Here is a 14,271-nt window from a genome sequence, read left to right as displayed (position 1 = left end):
CAAACTGCTAGGTTGGCAGGAGAAGGGACCAAGCAGCAGGAGCTCACCCCGTCGCGGGGATTCGAACCGCCAACCTTCTGATCTGGAAGTTCTAGGCTCTGAGGTTTAGACCACAGCTCCACCCGCGTCCCTTCTACAAAGTGGATTACTTTCCCTTTAAATGAGAACAGCGTCATATTACTCCATCCTTTTCCATGATGGCAAGCTGGACATGAGATCAAAGGCGCCCTTCTGAATTTGCTCCCCTTGCATGGCTGCTGTCACTTCTTGGCCCGACAGACCTCCAGCCCCAACCAAACAATGTCCCTATGGAGAAATACTGTTTGCTTCCTCCACAAGTGTCTCTAACCCAATTCTAATTCTATGATAGATGTGATACCTTTCAGATGCCTCAGTAAGGGGAGGCTGTGCTTTATTAAAGTCCTCTCTGTACTGGTTCTCTGTAGTACCATATTCCATGCCCACTACCGACCATAGACTCATGGAAGGAACCTCAGTGGTCATCTAGTTCAACCCCCTGAAATGCAGGAATCTCAGCTGAAGAAGGCCACCCAACCTCTGCTTAAAATGCTCAAGGAAGTAGGGAGTCTTCCGAGGGAGTCTGTTCCCAGCTCAGTTGGTTAGAGTATGGTGCTGCTGATGATGCCAAGGTTGCAGGTTTGATCCCCGTTTGGGACACTTCCATATTCGTGCCTTGCAGGGGGTTGGACTGAATGATCCTCAGGGTCCCTTCTAACTCTTCTGTGGTTCTGTGGTTCTCCTATCAAAACAGCTCTCAGAAAGTTCTTCCTAGCTGGAATCTCCTTTCCTATCATTTGAATCCGCTTGTTCAGGTCCTGCCCTTTGGAGCAGCAGAAAACCAGCTTCTCCACAACCCCATTTGACAGTGCTCCAGAGATCCTGGAAGATGACTCTCACCTCTTGGTCTCCTCTTGTCCAGGCTAAACATACCCAACTCCCTCAACCATTCCTCATAAGGCTCGGTTTACGTGTCAGTAACATGACACAGTCTTTGGGACCTCAGCTACTTCCAGTTGGGCTGAGCGGAGTTTCTGATTCCTCACCCCGTCTGCACACCCCGTGCTCTGCGGGGCGACAGGATGGCTGAATGTAGCTGGCGGGGGGGGGGGTGAGTTGAGAGCTTAGAAGGGAGGGAGACCAGCCACCTTCCTGTGTGCACAGAAATAGCTTTCAATCTCTTCTGCAGCAGGATCCCTCTGCTTCCAAAACGTTGGGGATATTGAGGGTTAAAGAGACACATGTTTCTGACTCTGTGCGTTAAACAGTTGGCTTAACCTCTAGAGTTAAGTGGACGTGGGTGGCGCTGTGGGTTAAACCACAGAACCTAGGGCTTGCCGATCAGAAGGTCGGCGGTTCGAATCCCCGCGACGGGGTGAGCTCCTGTTCCTCGGCCCCTGCTCCTGACAACCTAACAGTTCAAAAGCACCTCAAAGTGCAAGTAGATAAATAGCTACCACTCCGGTGGGAAGGTAAACGGCGTTTCCATGCGCTGCTCTGGTTCGCCAGAAGCGGCTTCGTCATGCTGGCCACATGACCCGGAAGCTGTATGCCGGCTCCCTCGGCCAATAAAGCGAGATGAGTGCCGCAACCCCAGAGTCAGTCACAACTGGACCTAATGGTCAGGCGTCCCTTTACCCTTTACCTTTTATATCTTGCAGTGCTGTTCTCTGGCTAAGGAGGGTGCAGAAAAATGCACTTGCTAGGGGACAAAAGCAGCTGGGACATGGCTGGCTGGTGTATCAGAGTAGATCTGGTGGGACACACTTTTCGGGGACAGAGGGAGCATCGCCTCACCTCCTTCCTCAAAGGCAAGGCTGGAATTGAAAATGGGATTATAGCATTGTGGGTGGGTGATGGGGCACATTCGCCATCCTGGCAATTTGAAAAGGAGCCTTGAAAGAGACATCAGTTATCTTAAATTTAGACTCCCAATTTACATTTTTGCAAGAACAAGCTGGCATTGAGAAACCCAAGGGCAATAGAAACGTATTTCTCAGACCCAGATCCAAAAAAATAAATAAATCGGCGTGAATAGCCTGAAAGTAAAACTGGCCGGGAGCCAGTGGGAAAACCATTTTGGTTAGTGTTTTTCCTCTCCTCCCCAAATTCTTGAGGCTGAAAGGAGAAGAGAGAAGAAAATAAGAAATCAAAAGAGCTGAATTCAGAGGGAGGGGAGGGACATGCGGAAGCCCTGTGTGGGAAAGTTTTATACTGCATCTCGTTTTGTTTCTTTCAATACAGCTGCATTTCTTCCCAAGCACCCAACTCGGATTATACATAGCATTCTACAAATAATTGTGCGGACACGATCCGCCGGGGCGTCTTTTGCACAAGCAAAATTGCTGGGACTTGTGTGAGTCTTGCTTTTGGGCCCCTGTTGCTTCTAAAGAAGAATAAAGTTTAGGACAACTTATGGCACAAACAGGGAGGTGTTAGGGAGCAAGACACTGAATCCCTTGTTCCTCTAAACTTCCCCATAAGTACACGTTTGAAGTAGAACCACTGTTTAGGGGGTGCCTCATCTTAAGACTATTTTGACACGGAGCCTCGGGACGACTGGGCTGCCATGTTTCAGGGGGTTAAAAAAAGCGAGTGGTGAAAGCGGACGAGATTGCTAGCCTGTCGTACTGCTTGCTTGTTTTGTTTTTTGTCTGCTGCACGGATGCCTTGGAAATGCAAACATTTCCCTGACTGCAAAGGCATTTCGCGGCTCGCTCGCCATGAGGCCAGCGACGCTGGGATGCTTTGAGCTTGGCTGTTCAGTTCGTGGAAAACAGGATCGTGTTTCGCCATGCCTGTCTCTAGTAAACACATTGCTCTCCTTTCTGGAAGCGGCTGTGACTCAATACAAGGCCAACTTTGTACGTTCCTGGGGGGGGGGGAGGAAGAGTGGGCGATTATGCAGTGGTAGAGCATATGCGCAGCTTCCAGAAGGGCTCCTGGTCCTCAGTATCTCCAGTTACAAGGCTCAGGGGAGGGTCCTTACCTGCCCAAGACCCCAGAGAGCCACATTAAACCATGCGGAGGTGGAAGAGCCCTGCCTGTAAAAGGCAGCGTTGAATGTTCATACTTGGTGGTTTGGAAAAGCACCAAAGTATGTTTGACCTCTTTTGCAGCGGCTCGATTCGGCGTTGCTGGAATTCTGCAAAGTCACTGTCTTCCTTGAGCTTGCTATGAATTGCTGGTTGGCTTCAAAATTCAGGGAAGCAATTTGCACATGTTTCTGCTGAGCGGCCCCCAACTTGCCTGTGGGCACATTGCGGACCATGCTCAGTGCGCACAGTTCCAGTGGTGCGCTGGGGAAAGGGGGCTCACCTTTGCCCGCCCCAAATCCTGAGCTAGAACACCCCCAAGACTCTTTTGCGGCTGCAGATGGATGTCTTGCCTTTGGGGAAATTTTGTGTAATGTTTTAAGACATCATATCTAAAATGAGGCATCCTAGGGCTAATGCCCCGATCTTCTGGAAGTTAGGCATGCTTACCTGAGGTGTTTCGGCTGCTGTTACTTATGGGTTCAGGGCAGCAGGGTTTAGTGCTGGCATGGAAAAGAGAATGTGGAACTGAGCCCTGGCTCAGGCTGTAGCCCAGGAGTCAGCAAGCTTTACCTCATCTGGATTGGTTCACTCCAGCGGAGATCCCTTCATGGGCCAGATTGTGCATGCGCCCGTGATTTCCAGTGTCTGAGCATGCGCAGACACGATTTCCAGTACTGCGGAAGCGAGTCCCCACGCCGCGCTGCACCAGTTTAGCACAGCATGTGGGGACTCGCCGAGCGGGTGGCTTGGTTCAGGGGTGGCTTGTGGGCCAGTTCAATGCCCCCCGTGGGCTGCTTGTGGCCCATGGGCCTTAGGTTGCCTACCCCTGCTGTAGCACTTCAGCCTTGCAGTCCCAGTTTGGTTATGTGAAAAGGTCTCCTGAACAGGGGAGCTTTTATGCACATCTCTGTGTGTGCAGCTGCCATTCATTTCAGGGGGACCTCATGCAAATGACGGTCCTGATGTATTTACCTGGTAAAGTTTCCTCCAGGCCATATGCTCTTATCTAGTTTCTGGAAAGTGTTGATTCAGGGCTGCTGGGATTTGGACCCCCGAGAATCTAACAATGCAGGTTCCTAGTCCTCATTTGTTAAGAGTTTGAAACCAGGAGGTGGTGCCCATGAAAGGTCCAGGCAATGTTGCCAAATGGTTACAGACCCTTTAAAATATCAGAGTTCAAAATGAATCCCATAACTTTGGCGATTGCTTTGCAAACAGTAGTTTAATAATTTGCACGACACGTTTTGACTGAGGAATTTGGAGCTGGATTTGGTGGTTGTCTATTGCATTTTCCTTAGGAATCACTATCCTTTCAGGCTTAATAGCTTATTGCTGAGGTCTGCTGTAGTCAGAGCTTTTTAAATTCCTTGCATCTGTTCTCCCAACACGTGTTTCAGATACAGTATTGTATTCTGGGGTGGGGTGGGGGAACCACTCAGCTTTTGTTTGAGAAATGCCTAGCCCCTTATATTGATGTCTATCAATTCACAAAAGTTGCAGGTAACTGTGTTGGTCTATTAGGAAAGCAAACAGACATTTCCCCAAAACAACAAGAGGATAATGTCTTTATTATCTCACAAAGGGAAAGTTGCTCAGGTGAACTTCATTGGGCATTCAAATCATGCATAAGAGGGCTGTTTGAGCCTGACAGTGCACTGACCATGCATTGGACAAGTGTGAGAATCATAGAATTGTGGAGTTGGAAGGGACCTCCGAGGGTCATCTAGTCCAACCCCCTGCGATACAGGAATCTCAAATAAAGCATCTCTGGCAGATGGCCACCTAACCTCTGCTTGAAAACCTCCAAGGAAGGAGAGTCCATCACCTACCTCCTGAGGGAGTCCGTTCCACTGTTGAACAGTTTTTAGTGTCAGAAAGTTCTTCCTAGTGTTTAGAGTCCATTGGTTCGGGTTCTCTGGAGCTGCAGAAGACTAGCTTGCTCCATCTTGCATGTGACAGTGCTTCAGTTATCTGAAGTTAACATGACAGTCCTTATATTAGCAACGCTGGGGATGAGTTTTGACGGTGTGTTGACACCTTAACATTAGTAAAGGGTAAAGGGACCCCTGACCGTTAGGACCAGTCGTGGCCGACTTTGGGGTTGCGGCACTCATCTGGCTTTATTGGCCGAGGGAGCCGGCGTACAGCTTCCGGGTCATGTGGCCAGCATGACTAAACCGCTTCTGGCGAACCAGAGCAGCGCACGGAAATGCCGTTTACCTTCCCGCCGGAGTGGTACCTATTTATCTACTTGCCCTTTGATGTGCTTTTGAACTGCTAGGTTGGCAGGAGCAGGGACCGAGCAACAGGACCTCACCCCGTCGCGGGGATTCGAACCGCCAACCTTCTGATCAGCAAGTCCTAGGCTCTAGGACAGTGCCACCCACGTTAACATTGCCAAGTGCTTAACCTGGTTAACAATAATGTCTTTGTTTCATTTCTGCAACACCCTGTCCCTGCCAGGTAGGCCAAACAGCCCGTCAGTGTTCGAACGCAGGACTGTTTTGAGACTAAACCTCTTTCTTCTGTTTGCTTGCTAGGCCCAGTCGGTTCTCCAGAGCTCTCCTCCTGAAATCGCTTCCCAACAGACAACATTCCTTTTTCGACTGTGGGGCCCAGAACTGAGCAGCAGACTCCAGGTAAACCCTTGCCAGAACTGAAATCTGCAGTGCTGATTAACTATTGCATCTTCTGATCTGCACAAGCAACAGCTAATACGATGTATTGGTTTAAAGGCATGAGATACTGGGTTCAAATCCTCACACACTCTCAAAAAATCACCATCTGATCTTGGGCCAGTCCTGATTTTGATCTTGCAGCCTTTCCTACCTCAAAGGGCTGTTGTGAGGCTAAAACAGGCGACCCCTCAGATTCCTGGAGGAAAGGCAGGATGGAACTGCCAAAGACGGTTGCATGGCATTATTGAGTGTGGACCTCCATGCCAAACAAAATTCCTCCCTTTAAAAAAAGTGCACATCAGGGAGAAGGCTGAGAGCAAGAGAACGCATATCCCTGACACCCGACTTTTCCGTGTCCTTGCATCACACGCTACTCTCTCGTTTGCATTTCGGTCCAAGGTTGAATGTTTTCGTTTCTGCTGGTCTGGTAGCTTTGTGGCCCTGGCAAAGGTGATTCGGGGTCAGCAGAGGGGCTTTACAATGTGTGTGTACACAAAAACCCTCTCCGAAGTGATGGAGCATTGATTTGTTCAAAGGCTTGCCTTTTTCCACGGCCCTTGTTGCCCTTCCTTTGCTGCCCGTCTCTCTCTCTTCTTTCGCTCTTTAGTAAAGTAAATAATGCATGCAGGATGCAAACGAGGGCTGAAATTTTAGAAGGGCTGACCTAACACATTACTGCAGATCAATCCCTTCGGTTACGCGAAGCACTTCTTTAGAGGAGGAAAGGAACTCTGGTGTCGAGAAAAGCTCTGGGGGTTTTTTTGGGACTTGGTTTAGCTGCTTCTCCCCGCATCTGAGGCAGAGGGACGAAGATTCCTCGTCAACAAAACAACGAGTGCCGCCTGTGCCACTGGCCCCGTTCCCTCGCGCTGCCCAAATTCATACCTTGGAAGCGTTAGGGTGCAAAGCCAGGGGCGCCCCCAACCTTTTTTGCTCCTGGTGAGAATGCAAAGAGGACAGAGAATAATCTGCAGCCGGGTCCTGGTATTGTGCATGCCACTTCCTGTAAATAATAATAATAATAATAATAATAATAATAATAATAATAATAATAATAATATCTTTATTGTCATTGCCCCCTCTCGGGGACAACGAAATTACTTGGCTGCTCCATCCACCCAGGTAGGGCACTCCACACAAAATCAAAACAACTATAAAAACACTAATTAAAACAATACAGTATAATACAGCAAGGAAGATTAGATGACTTTCAAAGTCCAGGCTTCCCATTCAGGGCCGAGATCGCTCTGGAGAAGAAGCTGTTCTTAAGACGGCTCATTCTTGTCTTCATCGTCCTGTATCTCCGTCCCGACGGCAGGAGCTCGAAGAGACAGTGACCAGGATGCGATGGATCTTTTACTATGTCCAGTGCCTTCCTATGCAGTGCCTACTTCATTGCAAACTTTGGTTCCTTACATCACTGAGCATGCCAGCGTCTTTGCAGCGCCTTTCAGGATGAGAATTTCCTTCCCTGGGTGCATTTCCAGAACACTCCTGAGTTTGCTTGTCTGATATGTCCCAAACTTCACTATCCCTGTACCAAATTTGGTTTGCAGCAGGGATAGCGCATTGTGGAAGGCTGCCTGCCTGGGCTGGCAAATTACCAGCACCCCAGTTTCCCCCCTTTCATAAAATTTATATAAAAGGTAAAGGTAAAGGGACCCCTGACCATTAGGACCAGTCATGACCGACTCTGGGGTTGCGGCGCTCATCTCGCTTTATTGGTCGAGGGAGCCAGTGTACAGCTTCCGGGTCATGTGGCCAGCATGACTAAGCTGCTTCTTGCGAACCAGAGCAGCGCACAGAAACGCCGTTTACTTTCCCGCCGGAGCGGTACCTATTTATCTACTTGCACTTTGAGGTGCTTTCGAACTGCTAGGTTGGCAGGAGCAGGGACCGAGCAACGGGAGCTCACCCCGTCGCGGGGATTCGAACCGCTGACCTTCTGATCGGCAAGTCCTAGGCTCTGTGGTTTAACCCACAGCGCCACCTGCGTCCCCATAACATTTATACTCGATTGTAAAAATAAAATAAAAAATAATCCGAAACGATCTCCAAATGTATCACAAAAAGATTAAACAAGAAAATAAAGGGAAAACAATGGTTTAAAATATATAAGAAGTTAAAATACTCAAAGCAGGTTAAAAATCTCAGCAGCTTCCTAAGCATTTGGACAGGCTTGTTTAAACAATAATGTTTTTAGCAAGCGCCGAAAAGAATGCAGCAAAGGGACCTTCCTGGTCTCAATAGGCAGGGAGTTCCAAAGGTGCTGCCACACTGAAAGACTTGAGTTCTGAAGGTGTCTGTGTATTGGGGGAGGGGAATGCATTGCCTCGCTCTCTTTTCTTTATCTTCGAAATTCTCCTGTATTGTCGTTTAAACCCGCTGCTCTCTTTTTCTGATATTAATATTTTATTGGAAGAATTTCCTGTATAAAAAGAAAGACTGATTAAAAGGAAAAGGAAGGAAGAAAAATGCAGATGAAAATAGAAATGAAGGAAAAATGCTCAATACATATGTGTTTAGTCCTATTATCCTGGTAGAAATATATTTATCAGTAACCTAATATATTCTGTGTAAAGTCATTCCAAATATCATTATATTTATCCAAAGAAAGGTTGCGGCTGTAAGCAGTCCATTCATACGTTGCTAATATTGTCATATTGTCAGGCCATTGATGAAGGGGAATAATAATAATAATAATAATAATAATAATAATAATAATAATAATAAAAAATTTATTTATACCCCACCCATCTGGCTGGGTTTCCTGAGCCACTCTGGGCAGCTCCCAACAGAATATTAAAAACATGATAAAACATCAAACATTAAAAACTTCCCTAAACAGGGCTGCCTTCAGATGTCTTCTAAAAGTCAGATAGTTGTTTATTTCCTTGACATCTGCTGGGAGGGTGTTCCACAGGGTGGGCGCCACCACTGAGAAGGCCCTCTGCCTGGTTCTCTATTCTTCTAGTTCACCAGTTTCAATCTCTTAGCCATCATTACTGGACTCACATTTCTGCCAGCAGCAACCCGCCTGCCTATCAGCCTTCTCTCGAAGATCATGAGGACCAGAATCCTGACTTTTATAAAAGGGCCGGTTGTCTGAATGCCGTTCTGTGCTGATCTGAGCTCGTGCTGGGCGGCTCTTCCTGTTCCGTCTATAGCTCCCCAGACCCGGGAAGCTAAGATGACGGGGAGAATTGTTTGTCGGAGGCAGACGCAGCTGTTATCTAAGCCCACTTAGCCTCAAAAACAAGTCCTTGAAGAGTCTGCCTGCAGCAGTCTGAATGTTTTCAGCTGTTTGAGCTGCTCCCCAGTCAGACAAAAGCAATCTGTTGCCTGTTTTATAAAGGGAGGTTTAAGAGCAGAGAGTCTCAAGCTTCGAGAAAGGGGCTTTGGAAACGGAGGGGAGATGATGGTTATTTATAAAATCGAGAACGGTGTGGAAAGGATGAATTCTGGGGCAAATTCTGCTGACTCTCACAACACCCCTTTGCATCATTCACCTGCTGACTGGCGGCAAGTCTCGGGTGAGCAGGTCCACACTCAAGACATAAACCCGAGGAACGGATTGCCGCAGGCTTGTTGTGGTAGCTGCCGGCAAAAGCGCTTTGGGGGAGAGACGAAAATATCAGAATGAAGAAAGGATTAGGCAACTTCACAGAGGTTTGATAGAACCTCCATAGCCAGAGGCAGTTTAGCTTAAGTTACCAAACGTCAGGGACAAACACGAGGAGATGCAGGGAAATTTCCTGCAGGCATTTTCTCTATTCTTACTTAACTGTCTTTGCGAAACTAGGAAGGTGTCTTATAGTGCGTGTGACCATTGCTCCGTCTAGTTCAGGCATCCCCAAACTGGGCCCTCCAGTTGTTTGGGGACTACAACTCCCATCATCCCTAGCTAACAGGACCAGTGGTCAGGGATGATGGGAATTGTAGTCCCAAAAACATTTGGAGGGCCGAGTTCGGGGATGCCTGATCTAGCTCAATAGTATCTATCCTGACTGATAGTGACTGGCCAGGTTTTCCGTCAGGGAATCCGTCCCAGCCCTACCCAGAGACCACTGAATCAGAGAATTGCAGAGTTGCAAGGGAACCCCAAGGTAATCCAGTCCAACGCCCCGCAATGCAGAAATTTCAGCTAAAGCATCCCTGACAGATGGCCAGCGGATCTCGGCTTAAAAACCTTCAGTGGAGGAGAGTCCACCACTCCCCTGCTTTCCTGGCTGGGGCTAATGGTTGTTGTAGCCCACAACTGGATCCCTGCAATGTGCCATATGCGTGGCTTCCCTTGGGCTCAGTCCGGAACAGTGGCGTAGCGTGGGGGGTGCAAGGGGTGCCGGCCGCACCGGGCGCAACATCTGGGGGGGCGCACTCGCCACCTCCAGAGTCGCCGAAGAGCCTCGGGGCTCAGCTCCTTTGGGAGGAGGGGTCGGGCTGGGTGACCAGGGGGAGCAGCAGGCGCCAGCAAGGAGGTCCGGAGCCGGAGCCTGGCCAGGATCGGGCGCGGGATGGGGCGCAAGAGGGAGGGGAGAGTCGAGCCTGTCCGCCCCGCGAGGATTGCTGCGAAGAGGCGGGAGGGAGAGGAGGCCCCTTGGGAGGAGCGGGCAGATGCTGGGGCGGCAGTGCCGGGCGGGGGCCGAGGGGTGGGCGCCCCCCTGCGCGAGTATCGCCTCGCCGCCGCAGGCTTGGCTGGGCAACCGGCCGAGGGGAAGCGCCAAACAAGGCCAGGATCCAGGCCCGCCCGCTCTCCTTATTTGGCGCCCATTTCCGGCTCCCGGGTGGCCTCCTCCCACCCGCTCTCGCTACCAGTGGAAAGAGAGACGGAGGTGCAGCGGAACCTGCAGCCTTTGCAGGCGCTGCCGGCCGGGGGAGGGGAGCGCGGAGGAGCCCCGCGGGGCCTGGGCCCGGCCAGCCGAGGGATCTTGTGGCGAGGAAGGAGCCCAGTCTGCGCCCTCCTTCCCCACAGAGCTGCAGAGGGAAATGAAGGTTCTCCTGCTAGTTTCTCTTCTTCTCTCCCCCCCCCCCACTGCGTTACAACCATGCCCCCCCTCTCGGTGCACATAGCACGATTGCAATCTCTCTCTCACCCCCCCCAAGTTAAACTAATGGAGCAAGCCAGCGCCAAAGATTTGTAGAACTGTGAATACCCGGCCCAGGCAGCAGCAAGAAGCTGGCAGCGGCGGCAGGTTAGGGGTTAGGGGCGCAAATTACTTGCCTTGCCCCGGGTTATGGGGCGCAAATTACTTGCCTTGCCCCGGGTGCTGACAACAGCGGCGTAGCGTGGTCCGGAAGCTGCGGTCAGTGCAGAATGCTGCAGCGTGATTGCTGACAGGAGCGAGGTCTTGTCCACATGTGACACTTGGGCTCAGATTTGTGACTGGGCCAAGTTCAAGTGCTTATTCTCAGTCCATAAAGCCCCTAACAACTTGGGGCCAGTTAACCGGCAAGATCTCCTTTCCCCATATTTCCCCACTCAATCACTTCAGTTGGAACAACTGGCCAGATAATCCTTGCACCGCTTTTATAAGAACTCAGTCTTGCAGCACCTTAACTTTGGAACTCCTTGCCTATTGATATTAGGGAGGCCCTTTCCCTGTACTGTTTTTGGCGCCTGCTAAAGCATTTTTGTGAGAGCTGGACCATAAAGAAGGCTGATCGCCGAAGAATGGATGCTTTTGAATTCTGGTGCTGGAGGAGACTCTTGAGAGTCCCATGGACTGCAAGAAGATCAGACCTATCCATTCTGAAGGAAATCAGCCCTGAGTGCTCACTGGAAGGACAGATCCTGAAGCTGAGGCTCCAAGACTTTGGCCACCTCATGAGAAGAGAAGACTCCCTGGAAAAGACCCTGATGTTGGGAAAGATGGAGGGCACAAGGAGAAGCGGACGACGGAGAACGAGATGGTGGGACAGTGTTCTCGAAGCTACAAACATGAGTTTGACCAAACTGCGAGAGGCAGTGGAAGACAGGAGGGCCTGGCGTGCTCTGATCCAGGGGGTCACGAAGAGTCAGACACGACTAAATGACTAAACAACAACAACAAAAGCATTTTTCTGTAGGCAAGCCTACCAGATGTTCGGAAAGCTGATGTCCTCTTTAACCTGCTTTTAGACATTTTAACCTTTCAGATGTTTGGAATCATTGCCGTCAATTCTTCCTTGATTGTAGTTTTATTGTTTCCTCTGTTTGGTGAATGGCTTTACGTTCTCCCCCTTTGCACTCAAGGGGTGTATTAACCTTCTACGAAGCAAACTGATGTCTGTAGGGCACCAGGTTGGGGAAGCTGGCCCCTTTGCTCACGCGCCTCCTATTCCTAGAGGGAGACACTGGCTTTCCAGCAAAGACAAACAGAGGTGGAAACCTGAGCGCTCCTTGTTGCCGCATGTGGCTGCTCCGTGACCCGGGGCCTCGCCACGCTCTGCTCCATATACGGCCCGGAGGAGCGAGACGGTGAGGAGGCGCTGGGAACGAGAGCACAGTGCTGAATACCAGACATACATTAAATTCTTCCCGGCTGCGCTTCCCCCTCTGCTTCCCCATTAATTCAGAACATGAGCAGGGCGTCGCAGACAGAGAGAATCCAATGTTCCGAGTGTCACCTCCAGGGAACACTTAACTCCTGAGCATGTGTGTGCTTTAAAAAACAACAAGAGTCTCCTCCATCGTTGCAGGCCAGATTGTTCCCAAATGCCCAGGGGCTTCTTGGCACACCGTAGGCAGGTAGGCTTTTTGGAAAGGATTGTGAACGGAGAAATCTGAGGGCTCCCTTGGACAAAAAAAACAAGGACACCAGCCAGGAATACCAGAGCAAAACAGCAGCCAGTAGGCTTGGTCTTTCTTGAAGACTGTGGCGACAGGACTCCCACCTGCCACCAGGTGAAACAAAATGGAAGCCCAGAACAAAAGAAGACCCCAACTTTTATTAGTTACTAATCCCCCAAACTACACCCCTAGAACTACATCACAACTACATCACTGACACATCACCAAAAGGAGGGGCTGAGGGAGGAGTTATGGAGGTAACCTGAGTATCTTGTCACCAGGCTGGTTCCTCCTTTCCCCCTCCCCAAGAGTCATTTCCGGAGGATAAAGGGGAGCTGGCAGTTTCCTGCCCCCAGAGGGAAGATCTGATCATTGTCCTTTGTTCCAGTCCATGTTGAATCCACTCCCATATGCAAGTCCTTTGTGACCTTGATGGTCTTCTGTCTGGGACCATCAAGGTTGGCATGCCAACTGGGTAGGGCTCCTGTGTATGTGCTGGTACGGTTAAGGGATTATGGCCATCCTGTATCAAACCATCCCCCTTTGATAATCCTTCCTTCATGGAGTAAAATAAAAGTGGATGGTTGTAAATCTGATGTATGGTTGATTTACTATGAATTTATAACAGAAACATCACATATGTCATGTGTGAGTGTGTGTGTGGTGTTTGTACAAACTGAATGATTGGGGGGGGGGGGTTCCTGCAACAGGATGAATTCCGCTCTCTTTCGCTGTCTGGCTCTGCACCATCCCTAGTCCTCTCTCCTCGCTCCGTTGGCCTCCTCTCATGGGCAGCTGCCAGCAGAGGGTGAAGGGAGCCAGTCAGCAGTCAGCAGTCTTGCTCAGAAAACCCCAAGCTGGCCATCCAAACAGAGCCCTGCCAAATCAGGCCAGTGGCCCATCCATTCCAGTATCTTTTTCTCGCAGTGGGCAAGCAGATGCCTCTTTTGGGAAACCTGCAAGCAGGACCCGAGTCTGACAGGGAGTCACCGCTCCCGTTGGTTTTCCAGCAACAGGGATTCAGAAGCATCGTTGCCTCTGACTATGGGTGCAGAGGGCGGTCATGGTGGCTCCACTGCAAGGAGGATGGAGGCAGACAGGGAGAGTGTCCGTACTGGACAGGACCAAGCTAGGAAGGGGCATGTAGAATCATACATTGGTGGAGTTGGAATAATAATTTATTATAATAATTTATTATTTATACCCCACCCATCCCAGCCACTCTGGGCGGCTTCCACCGAAAAAACAATACAGCGTCAGAAATTAAAAACTTCCCTAAACAGGGCCGCCTTCAGTTGTCTATTAAAAGTAAAATACAGTGGTACCTCAGGTTACATACGCTTCAGGTTACATACACTTCAGGTTACAGACTCCGCTAACCCAGAAATAGTGCTTCAGGTTAAGAACTTTGCTTCAGGATGAGAACAGAAATCGTGCTCTGGCGGCACGGTGGCAGCAGGTGGCTCCATTAGCTAAAGTAGTGCTTCAGGTTAAGAACAGTTTCAGGTTAAGTACGGACCACCGGAACGAATTAAGTACTTAACCTGAGGTACCACTGTAATTTATTATTTATACCCCGCCCATCTGGCTGGCTTTCCCCAGCCACTCTGGGTGGCTTCCAACTGAATATTAAAAACAATACAGTGTCAGACATTAAAAACTTCCCTAAACAGGGCCGCCTTTAGTTGTCTTTTAAAAGTAAAATAGTTGTTTATTGCCTTGACATCTGATGGGATGGTGTTCCACAGGACAGGCGCCACTACCAAGA

At 49.8% G+C, this 14,271-nt stretch overlaps 1 protein-coding gene and 1 long non-coding RNA gene across 4 annotated transcripts in view; one reads left to right on the top strand and one right to left on the bottom strand.

Moving 5' to 3' along the window:
- LPP (LIM domain containing preferred translocation partner in lipoma) overlaps positions 1-14,271 on the top strand; it is a 274,991-nt gene that overhangs the window by 58,499 nt on the left and 202,221 nt on the right. For all 3 annotated transcript variants that reach the window (XM_081911063.1, XM_081911064.1, XM_081911065.1), the window contains one exon: positions 5,597-5,695. The gene's annotated coding sequence lies outside the window, so the exon portion shown is untranslated. The remainder of the gene's footprint in view (positions 1-5,596; positions 5,696-14,271) is intronic.
- LOC309370040 overlaps positions 6,778-14,271 on the bottom strand; it is a 250,041-nt gene continuing 242,547 nt past the window's right edge. Inside the window, exon 2 of the long non-coding RNA XR_014168381.1 lies at positions 6,778-6,834. This is a non-coding gene — a long non-coding RNA (uncharacterized lncRNA). The remainder of the gene's footprint in view (positions 6,835-14,271) is intronic.

The sequence above is a fragment of the Podarcis melisellensis genome, assembly GCF_964234715.1.
Source record: "Podarcis melisellensis genome assembly, chromosome: 5".
In the NCBI taxonomy this organism is placed as follows: Eukaryota; Metazoa; Chordata; class Lepidosauria; order Squamata; family Lacertidae; genus Podarcis; species Podarcis melisellensis.
The sequence above is the reverse complement of the archived record's forward strand: the minus strand, read 5'-3'. Positions and strand labels throughout refer to the sequence as shown.